Genomic DNA, 22,370 nt, shown 5'->3' on the forward strand with positions numbered 1-22,370 from the left:
TTTAAGTAGAGTAACTCGAGAATGATGAGTCCTTGAAGCGTGATCAGGACCACGCCTTGTTTACTTGGAATGTTACTGCAGTCACTGCAGTCTGTTTTCCAGGAAAAGCAGCGAGGTATGTTGTGCCCTTAAACCAACAATGGTCTTAAAGCCCCACCCTGACTATACTATTCATGAGTGGGCGTGGCTTGTGTATGCACATGACACTTATTTCGTACGCAATGCTTCTCACCTGAACCTCGGAAGTGCCTCATACTTCTGCTGTGTTGTGACAGCACACAGCGTGCAGTGAGACTGCATTGTTTGCGGTACACCATAACCTGAAGAAACTTTCCTTCTTTATCGATCTGTCAACTATCATTATTTTATGCAAAAGTAAGGGGAAATATCTCAAAATGTTTGTAAAATGTTTGTGTATTTTGTAAGCAAGTGTGGTATTTTAAGGAATTTTATTCTCAGTATCACCTTCCACTTTGCCATTGTGTGACGGAAAATAAATACTGGGAATTGGGCATTAATATAGGAAATATTCTCGTTAGCAGTATGTCATAACTCCTGTATAGCAACGTATATATCAGGTTCCACATCAACCACTTCTCTTGCACTCCCTGTTTCCTTCAACGCAGGCTCAAACGGCACCTCAGAAAAACGTCACCAATTTCTCGGGCGAAAAACGGCACCGCATTTGGTGGAAAACGGCACCTCTATTTTTAATAATGATAAGAATGATTTTTGTGGTAATATATAGAGGTTATCATGCGAGTGTGTTTGGGGATGGTAAATATCCTGTAGTAGAAATAGACATTGTATTTAGCGAGCCTTGGCAAGCTAAATACATAGTGTTTATTCCTAATACAGGATATTTACCATCCCCAAACACACAAGCGTGATAACCTCTTTATCATATAATGTCATTCTTAATTCTGTGCTTTAAAATCGCTTTCCCTCTCTCACAAACATTACCGAAACATTGCAATTTTTCCTTGATTGCGCGCATTAATATTTATTACGTCACAGGGTAAGTGATGTGTCAGTCGGACAGTGACAGTAGCCAATATAGTTCCAACTGAAATCTGTTTCTTATACAGTGGCGAAGCAACTTATACGCAAAACAACAGTTGTTTTTAATTGCCTTTCGCGGCAATCCATCGGTCTGTCCGCTAGAGTAACTGCCCTTTGTCAAAGGGAAGCTACTCTAACTCTAGTCTATGAGACGTCACGGCCACGGTCAGATGTTGTTGACAGTCGGTCTGTACTTTCATAACGTTAAGAAGTGTAGTCAGATGTACACCGAGCGACAAAACGAAACAAGGTAACAGTTCAAACATATTTCGGCCGAATCCAACCATTTTGATTTGTGGAGAAGGTTTCAAGCCACAGAGGTCTACAAGCACAGATATGGCTACTGATCACGCTTGGCTAGGCCTTGTGCCCTCGCAAAATTGTTTCGAAATTTATATCTCGAAAGATGCCAAAACTTATAAAAATGCCTTAGCTACGTCACAGTTAGACACTGATTTTCAGTATATTAGACTGTTCATTTGATAAAGAAAGCAATTATCCCTGTAGTTTATCCAGATTCACGATGGTTAATTCTGACTCGATTGCCGAATGACGAGGGCGACGCCATGTTTGTTTATAAACAGTGTAAGTAGTCCTACTTGACCTTTGATATTTGCATCTCTATCCGCATATGACCCCAACGGATATCGTTTTTATCCGTTGGCTTTATCCTGCCGAGAAACCTACCCATTATATGATAAATATGGTTTATTTACATGGTCACAGTTATCACATGATACAGCATGTTGTTTTTTTCTAACCATGATATCACTCCCAAATGTATTATTTGATTGTCTATCATATCATAACCTTCGTGAGGTGGTGACATGTTTAATAACAGAGTAAATTTTCGGTTAACTACATGCAGAAGGTGTTACATAGCTCAGTAGCAGACCCACAGCCTAATCCCAGGGTGAGCCAATTATTACCTTCTAATATTCCTCTTTAGTTTGTGTCTTTATTTGGGTATACATACTGACAGTATGGTAGCATGGACAGAATGTCACACTATGAAGTTATTACCATGTAGCAGGGCGTGGAGTCATCCCACAGATGACATCCTTACCTTGTAGGCAAAGTGCACTGTAGGCGATAGTAGACGCCACCACCTGTTCTGTTCTAATGATTACTGAACAAACTAATTATACCATTCTTAACAAAAATTCCATATCAAGATGTCATCACGACACAATAGTTCAGCTATTGTCTAATTTTAAATATTGTTGTGTATGAAGTAGTTACAAGAAACAATTAACTTATCACTTTTTTCAGACTAAGAAATAAAGGCCCGGTTCCACCATGCACTTTGCATGACTTGTTTTAGTTACATTGCATGTCAGTTCTATACTGATACACAACAGAACAGCAAACATACAAATAATAATGATTTATTCTTTTGGGCTGGGGGATTCCCATTACTTATGTAATACAGCAAACCACTCGACCCCATCCTGAGGGGAAACGCCCTGCAGTTCTAGCGCTGAGATGACCAGGCCTAGTGGTGAAAATACTAACATTATTGGGGCCATGAATATCCGCAACTACCGGCGGATACTCTGCCAAATGAACATGAAAGAATTAAGAAATATGCCTATGATTAATTTTTAAATGAGAATCCCCCAAAAATATATACACAGAATTTAAACTGGTCATAGTCGTACAAGGACGTAACAAATGTATGCCCTATAACCAAGGTGGTAACTATCTTCTAACCTGTATCAAGAGAAACAAACAACAATCATAAGAATATGTAGTGAACTACCATGTGTATCGGAATAAGAATTATGCTATATACCCATGATAATACATTACATTTGAAGAAAAGGTTTACGGATAAATTCTGACTTGAATATATACACTGGGCGATGTGGAGAAGGGTATTATAGCCACATGTTAACAAAGATAAGCTATATCTTTTTGAGCACGCCACAAAACATCTTGAGGTGTACGTATATATCTGGTGTAACAAGAAGATGACCACCGACCAAGGACTTGTATGAGGTGATCTGGTACTTTAGCACTGGCTGCTGATGTAGCGGCTCCGACTCGAAAGGAATGACCATTATAGGCATTGTCATCATAACCACACAGTCTTAATAGTTTCTTAAGTTGCACGATGAAATATGTCCTGCATAATACCTTGCCATCTACAAATATCTAACAAATAAAGGATCAGCACTATGCAAGGCATAGCGATGGCGATGAACGAGGTAGGCTAGCATACTAGCTATAGGGCATACACAATTGCCCGTGGCTGTATAGGTGATGGGGACTCCTTTCCGGAATGGATCTGTCTTTGACGCTGCCAACAGCAAGGTGAATGAAGCCGAGATCCTGGAGAATTGCACAGCTCTAAGGGTAAGATTGTAAACTGGATTAAAGTTGTCAGTGTCACAAGCAAATTCCCCGCAACGGAGAAAGCTGAAGAAAGCCAGACAACACACTGCTTTCAGTAGTCCACAGGTGTAGGGATCAAAAACACCATGATTTAGAGCCATACACATCTTAGTTAAGATAGGAGTTGTTATTGGCAAGCGGGGTGATGTGGGCAGCCCTTGATGTCTCTTAACCCCCTGCACAATAGTTTGCAACCGGATGTCCAAGGGTTAGGTAAACCCACTTGTAAATACCTAAACCGAATGCCACACAGGTATGATTTAATGGTAGAATATCGCAGCAACAATCTGCGATAACAGTGTGCCACAAATCTAATGAGAATGTCTACCGAGATAGGAGGTAAAGTAGTTGTCCACACGAACCCCTGCATAGTCATGAAAGTGAGAAATGCGTTAACTCCTGATTGGTAGACCTGATATGTTCTGGTAGACTCTGCTGATAACCATGATAAGTTCCATGTCTGTCTCGATAGTTCCTCCATGGGTTACGGGTACATCAGGTCTGTCAGCTGAGGACAAGGGGTTGGGTGACACTCTGCATCTGGTGCTAGGTGACGAAATCTGGCTATCTGCAATCGTGAGAGAGCATCACTTATAGCATTATCCACACCAGGAACATGTTTAGCACAAAACACATAATTCCATTGAATAGCATGTAAAGTTAATTGTCTCATAAAACGCATGATAAGAGGGATAGGGGATCTGCCTTTGTTGATGATAGCAACAGTGGCCTGGTTGTCACAGTGGAAACACACACGCTTTTTAGACCACATGGGTCCCCATAAATGGGCAGCTATCACAATGGGAAATAACTCCAAGAGTGCTATTGACAAGTTTTCTCCTGCCAAACTAATCAGTTCTGTGGGCCAGGTGGATGAAAACCATCTGCCTTGGAAGAAACCACCATATCCATGAGATGCTGCAGCGTCTGTGTACAACTGAAAATCAGGTGAGTTGATAGTGTCTGTAATAAACATGGAGACACCATTCCAATTTTGGAGAAAGTAGCGCCACATTTGGAAATCCAGCAGGCAGTCAGCTGAGAGATGCACAATGTCCCGTAGGTTGGAAACAGAGTGAGCTACCCCTAATAGGTATCCAATAAAACTTCTGCCTGGTCTAATGATACGCATGGCAAAGTTCATGTGTCCAAGAATCACTAAGAGATCCCTCTTAGTCACATGGATTTCTTGATTAAATGGTCGATCAAGGTGACAATTCTCTGTACTTTCTCCGTAGGCAGACGGGCCTCCAACCAAGTAGAATCTAGGGTGATGCCAAGATATTTTTAGGCATTCCGAAGGACCAGCCGTCTTAGCTTCAGATAAGGGAATGTCCAAGTCATGAAACATAGTGAGTAGATTGTTCATAATAGTCTGTCCAACAGAATGGTCTTTGGCGAAACATATGAAGTCATCCAGCAGATGAAGAATGAGTGGTATCTGGTAACAGTTTTGGGCTATCCAGCATATGGCTATGGACAACTGATCAAATATTTTAGGACTGGACCTACATCCAAACACTAGTCTAGTGAAGTAGTAAAACTGTTGGCGCCATTTGATACCGTGAAGATGCCACAGGTCAGGGTGGATGGGTATAAGTTTAAAAGCATCAGTGATGTCAGTTTTACACATAACAGATCCTGGCCCAAGTTGTTTGATGACATTGATGGCATCATCCACTGTCACATATGACAAGGAATACTTGTCCTTGTCGATCAAGGAATTGAGGCTGGGATTCACACAATCGTCGTGAGGAGCCGATATATCCACAATCAGTCTCTGCTTTCTGGAATACTTCCCTTCGACCAGTCCAATGGGGTTGATGCGGTGAATTGGGAAGGGTGATATATCAAACGGACCAATGAGATAGCCCCTGTCTCGTTTTTGTTGCAGAAGAGTGTCGACAGCTGCAGACTTCTTGCGTCCTCTGGTGGATAACAAATTCTTGCACTCATATGTTGAGTTGATAGGGGGTTGATCTATGCCTGTAAAATACCCATCTGATATCCCCGACATCAGTTCTTGCACGAAATTTTTATCAGGATGTTTTTCCAGTTGTTGCTGTAAAATGTCTACCTTAATTGGAGACTGCATTGAGGGGTAGTCACTTGGAACGTGTTGATTTGTCTGATGTCTTGGAACACTTCTTGTTTGCATGATTCTTCTGACATCCAGCACAGACATGAGCAAATCTACAGTTAGGACGTACACACGATTCGTAGTTGAAATTATTGCACACTGGACGTCCTTCATGAAACACAATTTGACGACCTTGAGCATCTTGGTTTCGAGGTCGGGCTTGGCTACGATTGGACATATGTGAGAGATTCTTATCTCGTCTGTTGGCACTAGCCTGGTGGATGGCTAAAGGGCAAAAGTCTGTGGGGTGGTTGATTCCATGACAGTGTTGACACCTATTGTTTTTGTCAGAATTGAAAATTCTTAGGTATAACTCTTGATCCAACTTGCTCCAATCTACTTTCACATTGGACTGCACAAGAGCTGAAGCGGCTTTGGCTGAAAACATCTTATGGTAGGTGTAGAAATCACTTTCGTCACCTTCGTTGCTAAGGCTCAAAATAAGATCAAGATATCTGTCCAATTCTACACTTCTCTGAGGCCATCGGGTCAACATAATTCTCTTGTAGCGATTGAAAGCAGTAATGAAGTGTTTGAGAGAAGAGCGGCAGCCCAGAGCACTTTGGTCAAACGAACAAGGTACCAATATCCGAACACAGGAACATTTACTGTGCAACCCAACATATTCATATATAGATGTCTGTCGGGGAGCCCCTGCTGCGTGTGGCCCCTGGCCCCCCAAAAGAAGGGGCCATTCAAGGGCTGGATCAAACATTGGAGGTACCACATGAAAGTAAGTGTAAATGAACTGGTACATCTCACAGAGTACAGAATGGGCCACGCCAGACAAATCTTCCTCTGCAAAAGGCCTGCCAGACACCCCCAAAGAGGGTCCCAAAATTTGGGCTGGGTTAAACATTGGAGGTACCACATGAAATCAACATAAAATGAACTATTTCACTCTACTAAGAATAAAAACCCCAGACAAATCGTCTGCTGCATAAGGCCCGCCAGACACCCCCAAATGTTGACCCTTAATGCAATCAGTGGACACTCTGGTAAAATTTGACCAGAGTATACATTCAAAGTACCAGATGAAAGTAAGTTTAGATCAACAGGTACATGTTACTGAGTACAACACGGCCCATACCTGACAAATTGTCCTCTGCATAAGGTCCGCCAGACCCCCCAGAGAGGGTCCCAAAATTTGGGCTGGGTTAAACATTGGAGGTACCACATGAAACCACCATAAAATGAACAATTGCACTCTACTTATTGCACAATACCCATTGCCAGACAAATCATCTTCTGCATAAGGCCCGCAAGACACCCACAAAAAGTTGACCCTTCAGGTATACACGGGTAAAATTGGTCTGGAATATATATCGATTGTACCACATTAAGGTATGTTTGAATGAACAGGTTCATATCACAGCGTACAGATCATGGGCCACACCAGATAAATCTTCCTCTGCATAAGGCTTAAACATTGGAGGTATCACATGGAACCAACATAAAATGAACTATTACACTCTACTTATTACAAAATACCCATTGCCAAACAAATCCTCTTCTGCAAAAGGCCCGCTAGACAGACCCTCACCCCACCCCACACAGTTGACCCTCTGTAATCCCAGTGTGCATAATGAAACATTGGACATCAGCTCTGAGAGTCAACAGATGGTCAAATTTATGTTTTGTTCTTAAAGATGGAAGGATTTTATTGAGATTAAAATCACGTATTTATAAAATCAGGTCTCTGAATACTAGTATTGATATCACAGATTAGGCCTATCGTTGAAATGTAATAAAAAAAAGGCATGAATCTGATTCTTGTGAATATATATCTGATCAGCTATGAAGTCCTCAAAGCCTGCTATAGCCTGATAGCTTGGCTATGGATTCCTACAAACCCAAACATGCTGAGGTAGTCCTCAAAGCCTGCTATAAGAATGGTAAATGACAGTCCCTAATACCATTTGGAAATCTTTTGGTGATAATTGTGTTTAAAAACCTATGATCTCCATTTATTTAGCAAGTTTTATCATCTAAAAAGCTGAATTCCGGCCAAATATTTCCATATTTATGGTCGGTCCCGAAAAGTTTATCGTATCGAGAAACCTAACAAAATCGTGGCACAGACCTGTGTGAAAATATCAAGTTTGTCAGGTCACGGAAAGAGATGAACAGGGTTTGGTGACACGAAAAGATGAATGTTCTATTCTTGATGTATTTTCGTCCTGATCTTCACAACTTTTCTCGGAGTGTCACGGTTGGATACAAAAATATTTTTCTGTTCAAAAGAGAAGGGCCGTTACTGATATTCACCTCGTCAAAACTATCGCACCACCAAATGTGAAATGTAATTACCCATCATGTTTTATGATTTTGTTCTTGTTGTTAAATGTAAATGTATGTTCATAATGTGACATGGTTTTGATTTCAATACTCAAATATCTGTTATGAAACCTCCACTATATATCTAAATGTTCACAAGTCCTTACGTCTCAGATTTGCCATCTATCTGTTTGAATAAACGTCTTACACTAGACAGAGAGTGATATTGGCGCGTGAGCTGTGCCACGGTTAAATGTGTTTAGACATCTATCCCAGGATGACCTAGTGTACATATGTGTATATATATATATATATATATCTGTTTTTGAATACCCTCAATAAAGAAGGGAAAGCCATACACAATAAATTTAGGTTGCATTAACCTGATCCATTCAGGGTGTTTTCCATAACACAAAATTCTAAACAGGCAATTGTTGATCTGTCACGGTTGACTGAATTTTTTATAAATTCCCATATCATTGTTACCATAGAGCTGTGTTTTCAAGCAAATGTGAATTCTTTTGTTAAAAGAAAAGCCGTTTCCAAACCACACCTAGCCTTTTCTTTTCTGCCAACATCTGAATGCAAATATGAAACCTTAATAATAGTGCTACTGACGTTATAATCACAATATAACGTGAAGCATTTATCAAATCATAAAACACTTTGAACTGAATAAACATGATCATACATGAAGGTCGTGAGAAACCTTCCTTTGACACACCCTGGTTTGTCTTGGCATTGTAATTATCTTAATGGCGTGATTTCCCACTTGAACTAGAATTAACATGATCATACTTGCAGGTTTCTTGGACCCCCCTGGTTTGTATTGCAATTGTTATAATCTGAAGGCGCGGCCCCCCAGTGTGGTACCTCCAATGTTTAACCCAGCCCAAATTTTGGGACCCTCTCTGGGGGGTCTGGCGGACCTTATGCAGAGGACAATTTGTCAGGTATGGGCCGTGTTGTACTCAGTAACATGTACCTGTTGATCTAAACTTACTTTCATCTGGTACTTTGAATGTATACTCTGGTCAAATTTTACCAGAGTGTCCACTGAGTGCATTAAGGGTCAACATTTGGGGGTGTCTGGCGGGCCTTATGCAGCAGACGATTTGTCTGGCAATGGGGTTTTTATTCTTAGTAGCGTGAAATAGTTCATTTTATGTTGATTTCATGTGGTACCTCCAATGTTTAACCCAGCCCAAATTTTGGGACCCTCTTTGGGGGTGTCTGGCAGGCCTTTTGCAGAGGAAGATTTGTCTGGCGTGGCCCATTCTGTACTCTGTGAGATGTAACAGTTCATTTACACTTACTTTCATGTGGTACCTCCAATGTTTGATCCAGCCCTTGAATGGCCCCTTCTTTTGGGGGGCCAGGGGCCACACGCAGCAGGGGCTCCCCGGCAGACATCCATATATGAATATGTTGGGTTACACAGTAAATGTTCCTGTGTTCGGATATTGGTACCTTGTTCGTTTGACCAAAGTGCTCTGGGCTGCCGGTCGAGAGTGAGGGTCTTCTGTAGTCTGGGATCTCCGGCTGGTTTAAGTCGTAATTCACCATTCCCCAGTTCAATGGTACGAGGGTTAGTGGGTATATCACCTGGAACTAGTAGCAGTGCTAGGTTGACATCTCTACCATCCACTATGTGCTGACGTAAACTGGCAGACACTGTATCTGCACGGGGAAGGGAATTAGGGTCTAAGCCAAAATTACCTGTAACATGATGGGTAGTACTTGAGGCTGTGTTGTGATAAACAGTATCAAGGGTGAAGGGACGTGTGGTGGAGAAGCCTGGTGGCCCTTGACCATGTTGAACTCTGTCATGTAAGGCAGTCTCCAGAGAAAACTGACTGTCTATGGTATTTGAAGACAAAGTGTGATTGGCATTGTTATTGGTTGTTGAATTAACTTTCTCTGCTAGTGCAGCTACTGATGCAACCAGTTGATTAACTGTCATGGTTAAACCTTGAAAGTCAGACACACACGAGTTGGGCACATTATGGTCAGCTGAGGTAATGGTGGCACTGGAGGAGGCAGTCCTACTGGGCAAGTGTGTCCTGTGAACCTCAGTGGTATCCGATGATTCAGGCTCTCCTGGCTGTCCACGTGACGACTCTAATTGGGCGGTTGCGTAAATAGATCGCAAGAAGTTGTGCTTTGGTGAGACTCGGGGGAAGATGTTGTATACCGATGTCCCTGGCAATTTGTGCTCTCAGCTGGGACACATACCAGTTCCTGGGATCTCCGTCGTAAATCCCCGCATTTTCGTGGCGATACCTCGCACGGAATGTCTCTGCGTCTACAGATTGTGCGCTGTCGAGTGATGCTTGATTCTCGTGGTCAGAAGTAGCAGGGCCGCCATGTTGGATCTCTATGTCATCCGTAGTGTGAGACAATGACCTAGTTCTACCTCGATGTCTCTTTGGACGGCGAGTAGCCATGACGTGACGATCATTCGATGAAAATGATCTATGACAAGAAAAGATCGTTCCAACCGACTAACAGCAAACGAAACTGATGTATTGAGTGTGTCAAGTCGATTAACGTAGCGTACGATGTCAACAGAACAATGGCGATTGTGAACAAAAACAACTAAGGAACCTGCGCATCGCAATGCACAGATGAGGTGTGCGATGCGAGTTACTGCCCTTGCATTCTAAGTATAACTACCATAGTCCAATTACGTGAATCTGTAACTGTAAGAAACATACTTAACAATAAATGAAGAATAGATGCAGTGTATAAAAGACACTTGCAATCCTAAGGTACGTACTCCTACAAAGGTTGTGTGTCACCATAAACTCAACTCAAATTCCTGAGTACTAATCTAATAATATTGAACTTACAAACCGGTGGGAATTGAAGTAAATGATGTACTGACAGTAATCATTACAAGGCTTTATAAAATGGAAAGGAGCATATTTTATCCTGGACCTACAAATCCTATCCTACAATAATGGCCAAGACATTAGACATAAAAGGTAAGTAGAACTTGTAAACATAAGTACCTAATCAAATTTACTTTGAGCTAAATATAGAGTAAAGAAAGTAACATATACCGTATTCGACGTAATAAGCGCCCCGCTCTAATAAGCGTCCACGGCGATATTTGCTAATATATTGGCTAGTGAACAATCTCAATTAGCACCCCTTCGAATGTACACACGACTTATTTATTCGCGTATAAAACGCACTCGTGTGTTATATGCACCCTTAATTATAGGCAATTAAATTCTGGAAAAATATATCTGTCGTATATGAACATTTCAGGCTGTCAGCATAAACCGCGAAATTTCTCTTTCAACTCTGTTGTTTTTCACCAAAATAATATTCTAATAACAGACCCCTATTTCTAATTTTGAGAGCGCCCTGGGCGCTTATTACGTCGAATACGGTACATATCATTGTATGACTTGATAGTGTTGGTACTTACACTTGCCATTGGTTGGGATGTACTGGACTGTGTCTGTTTCCTCAAATCATCTGACATTCTGACAGGTATTCAGGAATCTCATCTGCAAACAAATGATACTACATGAAACTAGTATGAAACTAGTTTGCCTAAATTGTTGACAATTGTTAAATAGGGGGTATGTGTGCTTTGTGTTTTTTGCCCAGACCCAGGGAGAACACTTGTAATGTGATCCCCATGTATCAGTGCCTGGGGTCCCCAGCCTGCCATTGTCTCTGGCAGTAACTCTCTTCTGTGTGGAAATATCAGTATGAAGTATTATGAATATTGGTTTTTACACAACTGTTCATTTATAAATAGAAAACACTCTGTTCAGTAAACTTAATACAATCTTGATGTACCAAGATAAGTTATATCAAACTAGAAATGATGCAGTTGTTTAATTTACCCCTGCTATCCATTATTATATAATTATGTGTGACTACATTTTGACTGTTTGTGTAATACTGACTCTTGTGACATAATGACATGCATAAATGATAAAATGTATAAACTGTATAGTGAGTAAGGATAAGAATTTGTGGATGAACAACTTCTTTATTACAATTAAGAGCGATGTTTCAGTGTAGGTTCTAACACCGTTATCAATCAAGTGATATCACTTGCTGGATACAGCAACAAAAAGTAAAGAACCCCTTCATCCCCAGATCATACCGAAAAGAAATTTGGGCTAGTATTTGAACAGTTTCATTTTCATTACTAATTTTTTACAATAAAAGACAATTATTTCTCTACATGTGACCCCCTAATAGTTCTACAAATCCTTCAAAGATAAACAATTTGAAATATTGGAAAGAATGATACTTTCATATTTTTTAAACAAGTCGAAGGAGATGGAGAGGGTGGAGGAGTTGGACTTGTAGGAAGTCCTGAGGGAGTAATTCTCAACCCTGAAAGCCAGCAAGGGCTCAAGGATGGCAACTAACTCCCTCGGTAGCGACAGAGCGATGTCTCTCATAGTTGAGCGTGGGTAGCGAGCTTGGAAGGACATGTCTGCACGGGGCGAGTGTCCAAGCAACCACAACCACATACAACAATCTTATATTCCAAGCTACTAACTTCAGGAAGCTTACTTACTTACTTACTTTGGAGATTTAACGTGCGCTTTCCGACTGATGCGTATTTCGCACACGGGCCCGGCCAGGCCATTTAATGTGTTTCCGAAAGGGGCGAGGGTGGTCTGTGCAACCCAAGAGGGGGCTTTAGGGGTTGCTTATATAGAATTGGGGAATTTTGAGATTTGGAATAGATGCCGATGGGGTTGGGGAGGAGAACTAAGGGAGCTGGGTATGGTGGATGATTGTTTGTTTATGTAATTTTGATTTGGTAGGTTATTATGGTTTTAGATGCGTTTTATTAGTTCCGTTTTTATTAAGAATACGCCTAAGGCCTTGAAGTTTTCTAGTTTATTTTGTGGGTTTAGTATTGCTTCTAGAGTGAGAGCCTTGTTTAGATTGAGGGTGGTTTGTAATGCGGTTCGATGTGTTAGGTAGTGTGTGCAGTGGATGAGTGCGTGTTCTGGGGTTTCTGGTTGTTTGCAGTGTGGGCAGTTACCTGTAGTGTGTTTTTTAAATTTTTTTAGGTGGTTATTTAGGTTGGTGTGTCCTGTTTGGAGTTTAGTGATTACTCTGTCGATTTTTTTTGATGGATGGAGAATTTTTGGTTTGGTTAGTGGTTTGCTGAGCACTCTTTTGATTTGGCTATTTGAGTTTAGATATAGGTTATGCCATTTTTTTGTGATTTTTTGTTTGTTTACACTTTTAATTTCTGATTTTGAGATGGGTAAGTTTAAGCTTATTTCTGGGATTTTGAGGGATAGTTTAGCTGCTTTATCGGCGTTTTCATTACCGTATATTCCTACGTGGGCGGGTATCCACAAGAAGGTTATTTGTTTGCCTGCTTTTGTTAGGTCGTTGGAGCTTTTAAGTATTTGATTTATTAATTTAGGTCGGTTTTTGGTATTTTTGTTTTGGAGGGCTTGTAGTCCACTTAGGGAGTCAGTAAGTATTAGGATTTTTTGGTTGTTTTTGGATTCTTGATTGTGGAGGGCTGAGGCCATGCCCATTAGTTCGGCCGTGAATATTGATTGGTTATTTGGGAGTCGGAAGGATTGTGTGGTTTTAGTTGGTTGTGTGGTATGGACTCCGAAACCCGTGTGTTTGGAGGTCGGATCTGAGGATCCGTCCGTGTAAATGTGACACCAGTTTGGCCAATTTTTGTGTATGTATGCTAGCGTGGTAGTTTTAGCTATGTTTGGGTCGGTTTGTTTATTTATTTGGCTAGCTAGTGTTGTGTCTATTTTGGGTATTTTAAGTTTAGGGGTGAAGATATTTGATTGTTTGCAGTTTTGTTTAAGATTTTTAATTTGGTGTTCATTTAGGTAGTTTGTTATTCTTTGGGATATTGGGGTAAGTAAGGGGTGTTTACGAGCTAGAGCTTGGTTTTTAGGGCTGATGTTTTGGTTTATTAAGTTTTGGATGAGAGGGTTTGATTGGGACGCGGCCCAGAAATTTAAGCTTAGCTGTTCCCTGCGTAGACTTAGTGGCATTTCTCCTGTTAAGGCCTGAAGTGAGGTGTAGGAGGTGCCATGTTGGGTGCGTGTAATGAGTTTGAGAGCCTGATATTGTATTGAGTCAAGTTTTTTAGATAGAGAGTTGTTTAGGGTGTTGTATATGGCGCAGCCGTAGTCTAGTTTTGATCTAATTAGGGATATGTAGAGAGAGAGGAGAGTATCTTTGGAGGCTCCCCAGTTAGAGCCAGTTAGGCATCTTAGGGTGTTTAGGTCTTTACTGCATTTAGTTGTTAGGTTTTGGATGTGAGCATCCCAGGTGAGATGTTCATCGAAAATAAGTCCTAAGAATTTGGTTTGTTTTTGAAATTTGATTGTTTGATTGTTTAGCTGGAGGATTGGGGAGGCGGGTTTCATGTTTTTATGTTTGAATACTATTCCTGTTGTTTTTTCTGAGTTAAGGGAGAAGCCCCATTTGTCAGCCCATTGTTGTATTTTATTAAGAGATTTTTGGAGTAGATTTTTGGCCATTTTCATGCTTTTAGTGCGGATCCAGATGGCTCCGTCATCCGCGAATTTTGATGTGTTTACTTTAGGGGATAGACCCTCGAATAGATCGTTTATCATTATATTGAAGAGGGTGGGGCTGAGGATACTGCCCTGTGGAGTGCCATTTTCTAGGGGACATTGGTCCGATAGAGTTTGGTCTATACACACGGTTATTTTACGATTGTTTAGGAAGTCCTGGATGTAGTTTATTATCTGACCTTTGAGTCCTATTTTTTTAAGTTTTTGTATTAGCCCATCGTGCCATACCATGTCGAAAGCTTTAGAGAAGTCTAAGAAGATGCCTGTGGTATATTGTTTATTTAGTTGTCCTGTCTTAATATCTTGTTCTAGTCGGGCGAGGTTATCTAGGGTTGAGCGGCCAGGCGTGAAACCGCTTTGATCTGGGTTTATGGTGTTATTTTGGGTTAAGTAATGTTGTAATCTATTTTTAGCCATTGATTCCATTACTTTACATAAGTTTGAAGTTAGGGATATTGGTCTATATGAGTTAGCTTGATTAGCTGGTTTATTAGGTTTAGGGATTGGTATGACTAGGGCCTGTTTCCAGGGAGTAGGAACCTGTCCGTTTAGGTAGATGAGATTTAATAGTTTGAGTAGTGCCTGGAGCAGTTTTAGGGGGAGTTTTTTAATTATTTGGTAAGAGGTTAGGTCTAATCCTGGGGCTGTGCCCTTTTTCCTGTTTTGGATTACGTAGAGGAGCTCCTCCATTGTGTAGGGTTGATTTATTTCTAGATTGTTATTGTTTGGTTCTTTTGTGGGTTTGTTTTCTGTTTTAAGTTTATCTTGGAATTTTTGGCTGAAGTTGCTGTTACTGCTAACGGCCGAAAAGTGGTTGGCGAGATTATTTGCTTTTTGGGCGGGGTTGGTTGAGTTGTTAATGTTAGGGTTTTTTTTATGTTGTTTTAAGCCTTCAGGAAGCAATGGTCATTGGCCTTTTCAATGTAACGAGTGTTTTCATTGGCTAATTCATCATGATTGACAGAAGGAGGAATGAACAATACCAGATCAGTGACCATAAACCTTGGTACCCAGGATTGCATAATGTTGCATCCTACATACACCAACATGCCAGCTCTCTGTATTAATGAGATCAAAAGCATGTTGTGTATTGAATGGAAGAACACATTGCCCCCATGTCAGAACACCATACAAACATAAAGGGGTGGAAATATACAGGTATCTGTGTGAGAAGGAGGTAGAGGACCTTAATTATCAACCTCAGGTATGGGTAATTTATAATGGGATTGAGGTTAGGACCATATTTAGACAAGACCCTCCCCCCCCCAACCGCCCATCTTCACCCTACACTTTATGTGCATTTATTATGTCCCCAATATATACAGTTTTCATTTTCATTTACACTTATAACTTATAACAAATGAAATATTTAACCTTTTTATTCAAAATAATACAGAACCATGCCATTTATGTTGTACCCACTCCCCCAAATATACTTGTGATAAATTTTGGTGACCCCCAACATGTTGTCATTAATACGCCCCTCCCCCACCCCATCCTTTATTTGCTGTGCAATTTCTTCATGATCACCCCCCTATAAATATATAGATTACCAATCCTTATGATATTCTACAATATTCTGCAATGGCGTGCAAGATATAAAGTCGTGTTTTTAATTACATTTTTAAATCTAAATATATTTGAACCAAGTCTGTCAGGATTTGACAAAATTGGTAAATAGTGAAAAGGAAGTAACACTTTCATGTGTCATATTCACAAATGCATTTATAATGGAATTTATTTATTTTTCAAATGTAAAGTTTATTTCTATTTCTACATTTACCCTGTAGTTTTGAATATAAGAATTTAGAGAAACCAAATGAAATAAGGCATAACATATTCATGTAAAGATAAAAAGATACTTTCCACAATAATTAACAGGAAAAAGTTATTTCATAATTTCTAGTTCTGAGTGAGTAGTTAGTATGTGAGGTGAGGTGAAATTGGGTTTAACGTCGCATCCAAGATTATTGCACTTAAATAGCGACGTGCATGCACGTGTGTGTGGCTGCTTGTACTAGTCTGGACTGATGCCGATTTATATAGTGCTAGCTCACTGAGATATCATGCCGCAGTTTAACATGAATATCCCACTCAGACACAGTATACTGACTCCAAAAGACTTAAGACTTTCAGCAGGTTTAAGGGCTCCCATAGCGGCCCTTAAACCTGCTGAAGGTCTTAAGTCTTCACAAATCCTTTAAAAAAAGACAGAGAGAAAAAGAAGGTGGATTTGATTTTTGACCAGTTCCCTAGGGTGCCTTGGGCTGTTTGAAGCTCACCTGGTAAGCTGACAGAACCTCTGAGGTGCACACTGACGCCCATTTTTTCTGAAATGGGAGAGAGATCTAGAGTGAATGATATTTTTCAGTCTAGATGGGGTTGTACATCATCAAGGTCAATGGATCAAGAGGGGCCTATGCAACAGCCCATGACTGCCTGGGGGGTCCAGGAATGGGCCCCTCCATCATTGTAGACTTTAGACCTTCTGTAGTTTTAAGGGTTTCCGTTGATGCGCCAAGGAAGCCACCAATTTTTGCTGAAATGGGAGAGAGAGTGAATGTCATAATAACAACTCAGATGAAAAAATTGCACCTTTACAAAAAATAGTAGTCTTGACTGGGACTAAACTTATGGCAAAGCATTTCAAGTTACTTGAGACTTAGAAAGTTCCAGTAAAGACTTTTGCAATGATTAATACCAACAAATCTGTTTTTATTACTGATGAAAATGTCAGATCATGATCAATGCGGTTATGTCTTGCTAGAGAAGACACTGTTTTACCTGGGTTTTTTTAATTTCATGTCGTTCATACTTTTCGCCAGATCTTCCATCTTGAGCATGTGCTCATATCTAATTAGATCCAATTAGATGCTCAGCTTGTATTATCTGGAATAATGGAAAATATCATCACTGATCATGTATTTTATCTCATTTTATTATTTGCCAAATGGTAATTCATAGATGTATATTTGAATTTGAAAAATAAATTCCAAACAGATTTTATACAAATAGGGCATCATATTATCATCAACATCTGGTGAGGACATATTGGTTTCTAACATACCCAAGACGCTCCTGACTCACGATGGGTATATGTATTGAAGTCTGGAGAGTGCGAATCGGCATTTTCACCCACCCTCGAGGTACGAGACAGGTCGGCCATATTGGCGATTACAACCCCAGGACGAAATGGACACCGTTTACAAATATGTGCTACCGGCTCATGACAACATGTCTGGTCCTTTACACAATGACTATGGTGAGTGCTACAATCATTCATCAACATAATCGTTTGCTTCTCTCAGGGGATGTGGAATTAAACCCGGGGCCCCCAAAGGTTGACTTCCAAACATGAAAAGATGAGATTTTACAAGAGCTTCGGGCAATGAAGTGTGAACTTTCTAGGGATATCCGTGATATAAAGTCTGACACACGTAAATTGAATCACTCCGTGGATGAACTCAAACTACAAATAGCAGATATGAAAAGCCAACAGGAAATACTACGGCTGGACATAGATGCATTATCTGAACGTGTCACTTGTGTAGAGGAGCATAGTTCTACTTTAGACAGGTCAGCATATAGTTATGTTACCGATAAGATTGACAACCTTGAGAATACTGTGGATAAACTAGAACAGTACAGCCGGAAGCAGAAAATACTTCTGTATGGTGTCGCTGAGAAACCTGATGAAAATAAAATGAACATAAAGGAAGTTATTTGCAAAACACTGAACACCCATAATGATGGTACTCCATTTTCAGCAACCGACATTGTGAACGCCCATAGGATTGGCTATGCAAAGTCTAATCGCCAGAGACCTATTATAGTTCGATTCAATTCTATGGACTGCAAAGTGGGAGCAATAGGCCTGCGCGATAAACTGAAGGAGAGTGGATATGGTATAGGCAGTGATCTCACCACACACCAGAGGAAAGTACTCCAGGATTTGAGATGTAATAACAAGCAAGGCTACTACAAGAATGGTGCCCTTGTAGTTAAGGATTACCAACAGCATCCAGATAGGCAGGACACAGATACTAATGATAAATAGAGGTTTGGCCGAGGCCCGGATTATCGCTGTGTTACTAAATCAATTTCAGATTTCTTGTTCTGGAACATTTCCGGTATTACTAATAAACTTCTAGACGATGAATTTGTTTCATATATCACACAGTTTGACTTTATTGGACTCACAGAAACATGGGCCAAGGACTGTGATTTTGATCAACAGCTTGGTGATTACCAGCCATATGTTTTGTCTGCAGAGAGATTGTCATCTTTTGGGAGATTATCGGGGGGGATTGTAGTACTTATTAGAAAGTCTCTAGTCAATTATGTCAAAGAGCACATTATTGGACAGAATGTGATATATGTTATTTTGGATAAATCGGTATTTAAGCTAGAAAAAGATGTATTGGTAGCTTGTGTTTATGTCAATCCTGATGGGTCAACTTGGTACAGGGGTAAACCAACAAAATGTGGAATAAGTTTATTATTTGAATCCTTGTTAGATGTTATACAAAAATATGGTGATATGTTTATCATGCTTGGAGGTGACTTTAATTCCCGAACCGGTAATGAGCCCGATGCCGCAGAGAGTGATATTGCTGAAAGGCTTGGCATCCAGGAACCTTCTGATATTTATGGCAACGTGATCACCAAACGTTTCTCTTGTGATACTACTGTTAATCGCCTTGGTAAGATTTTACTAAACGTATGTAGTGCTTTGACTTTGTGCATTTTCAATGGCCGATGTGGATCAGACGCGGCAAAAGGTGACTATACCTTCATCAGCCACAATGGCACAAGCGTAATCGACTATATTGTTGCATCCCCTTCATTGTTTATGTTGTGCAAACAGTTTGACATTGCAAATAGAACAGAGTCGACCCATATGCCAGTTACATGTTCATTTCACGCACGTGCCAAAGCTGGATCGAGAGACCGTGAGCGTGTTGCACGAGACCCAGGGGACAGCTACCGCTTTGTGTGGAACGAGGACAAAACTCAAACTTTTAGAGACAGTTTACTGTCTACAAATTCTATTTCAATGCTTGACAAGTGTTCAGATTTTATCGCTTCAGGTAAAATTGATAAAGCAGTTGAGGTATTTTCAGATGTTTTATGTACCGCTGCGAAATGTATGAAACGCCCTTCTTATATTTCTAGAAGTAAACAGCCATGGTTCCATAAGGAGTGTGAATACCACCGCTGTGAAAGATATAGGCTTCTTAAGGTTTTCCGATCACTAAAAGATTCGTCATCACTTTGTAACTATATTAAGGCAAGAAATACTTATACACATGTTATCCGTGAAAAAAAGAAGTTATATCAAGACAATGTACAGAGTACCATTTTGACTAACTTGGATAACAGTAAAATGTTTTGGGCAAATTTGAAACGTCTGTCTGCTACCACTGTCCGTCCTAAGCCAAATATAAATATTGAGCAATGGTTTTCACATTTTAAGGGGTTGTTCGATTCAGAAATGGGGGATGAAGATAACACTGTGCCAGATAACAATTTTGATGACTTAACTCAATCTATCTTAGACTCGCCAATTGAACAGCAGGAGGTAATTGAGGCAATTAACAAATTGAAAACAGGCAAAGCTGCCGGCAGTGATAAACTTATTGCTGAAATGTTCAAATACGCATGCGATGTGTTAGTTCCCTATATTACCTGTCTGTTTAACGTTATGTTTGATTCCGCTTATTTTCCGATTTCCTGGTCGACTGGCCAAATTGTACCATTTCACAAGAAAGGGGATACTAATACACCCGATAACTACCGAGGGATTACAGTATTAAGTATTTTTAGCAAGTTATATATTTCTGTTCTGAATAGAAGGTTGCAGGCTTGGTGTGATGCCTATGATAAAGTTGTGGAGTCGCAAGCAGGATTTCGTTGTGTTTATTTTACAGTCAGTTATACAGCGTTATCTGGGGAAGAAGCGAGGTAAACTATATGCTTTATTTGTAGACTTCTCCAAAGCGTTCGACTCTATAAACAGATCAAAACTATGTATAGTTTTGAATAACAGTGGTGTGTCACCTAAAATGTTTAAATGTATACAATCCATATATACGACTGTACGTTCCTGTGTAAAGTTTAACAATAACTTCTCAGATGTATTCGATTGTGACTTGGGTGTCCGTCAAGGCTGTGTACTGAGCCCGTTTTTGATTTCATTGTTTATCAATGATCTAGCTGTTGAAATGGAGGCTAACTGTGAACCCGGAATCCAGCTCCATCCAGACATAATTCAACTATTCCTGCTACTCTTTGCTGATGATGTAATTCTTATATCAGATACTGTATATGGCCTCCAAAAACGCATCGATGTACTCGAACACTATTGCCATAATTATTTCCTTAAGGTAAATCTTGATAAGTCGAAAATAGTAGTTTTTAAGAATGGTGGTGTACTTTCTAGATCTGAGAAATGGTATTTCAGTGGTTGTCAGTTGGAATGTGTATCATCGTACAAATATTTGGGAGTTGTATTTTCAAAGAATTTATCATGGTCGAAACATACTTACAATGCTTCATTACAGGCTAAACGGGTATTGTTCTCGGATCTAAAATCCCTTTCATCACTTAAACCTATTCCACTGAAACTATTTTTTAAAATATTCGATACAAAAATTGCTCCAATTATGTTATATGGGGCTGCAATGTGGAGTTTTGAAAACTGCTAAGAAATAGAAAGTATCCATGTACTTGCTTGTAAACGTCTGCTAGGTGTTAAAACGTCTACTCCCAATCATGTTGTGCGAGGAGAGTGTGGAAGATACCCACTGTACATTTATGCGTATAAACGCTGTATAAAATATTGGTGTAAACTTATGTCCCTACCAAATTCACGATATCCTAAGAAAAGTTATGATATGTTATTTCAGCTAGCCACACATGGTAAAACTAATTGGGCTACAAAAGTCAAAACTCTTTTATACAGCCTTGGATTTGGATATGTATGGGAGAACCAATATGTTATTTGCCCCGAATCATTTATTTCCGAATGTGAAGATCGGTTAAAATTTGCTTACGAACAGGACTGGCATTGGTCTTTAGCAAATAGTTCTAAAATGTTCCATTATACACTTTTCAAAAATTCATTCAGTCTAGAGTTGTATTTGTCTGCTATCACTATCAACAAATTTCGTGTTGCACTAGCCCAGTTTCGCTGTAGCTCCCACACTCTCCATATTGAGACTGGTAGATACGTTAATACTCCACGAGAGCAGAGATTGTGCAATAGTTGCAACCAAAGATATGTCGAGAATGAATATCATTTTTTATTAATTTGTAACGCTTATGATGAACTTCGTCTTCAGTATTTACCACAGAAGTATTTTGTACATCCTACTCTTGCTAAATTCAATATGCTTATGGCGGTAAACAATGAAACTGTAATTAGAAATGTTGCAACTTTTATATACCATGCTAAGAATGTTAGACTCCAAACACTAACCCTATAAATGTTAAAGATGGACCGAATATTGTACCATTGGCCGCTGGCCTACACATGTACATGAATAAAGAATTAGAATTATATATTATCATGGTATAACATTTATACTAAGTTATCTTATAATAATTAGATCTACATCAAGTGCTTTTATGAGTTATCATGGTGTAATATTTATACACCATTTCATATAATTATAGTTTAGCAAATAACAATTATCATCCGGTAAAATGCATATATAAAATATCAGTAGTTTCAGTTATAGCTTTTAGATAAATGCTAGCCTAAGGTATCAAGATCCCATCTCCCAGACAAAGGATATTTATTTAAGTATATCTGTCATCACCTACCGGGGTATATTAGAATAACATTACTTCAATTAAGACTCATTAAGGATTAGCCCCCATACAAGCTCGTCTATAGGGCATTAAGGATTAGCCCC

The 22,370-nt window shown here is 39.8% G+C and overlaps 2 pseudogenes; one reads left to right on the forward strand and one right to left on the reverse strand.

Moving 5' to 3' along the window:
• Positions 1–3,289: 3,289 nt before the first annotated feature.
• On the reverse strand, positions 3,290–5,476 carry LOC139443830 (uncharacterized; annotated as a pseudogene).
• A 12,063-nt stretch (positions 5,477–17,539) lies between these two features.
• On the forward strand, positions 17,540–18,508 carry LOC139442134 (uncharacterized; annotated as a pseudogene).
• Positions 18,509–22,370: the final 3,862 nt, after the last annotated feature.

This window comes from Haliotis cracherodii, unplaced genomic scaffold, assembly GCF_022045235.1.
Source record: "Haliotis cracherodii isolate W230 unplaced genomic scaffold, xgHalCrac1.p SCAF_5, whole genome shotgun sequence".
NCBI lineage: Eukaryota > Metazoa > Mollusca > Gastropoda > Lepetellida > Haliotidae > Haliotis > Haliotis cracherodii.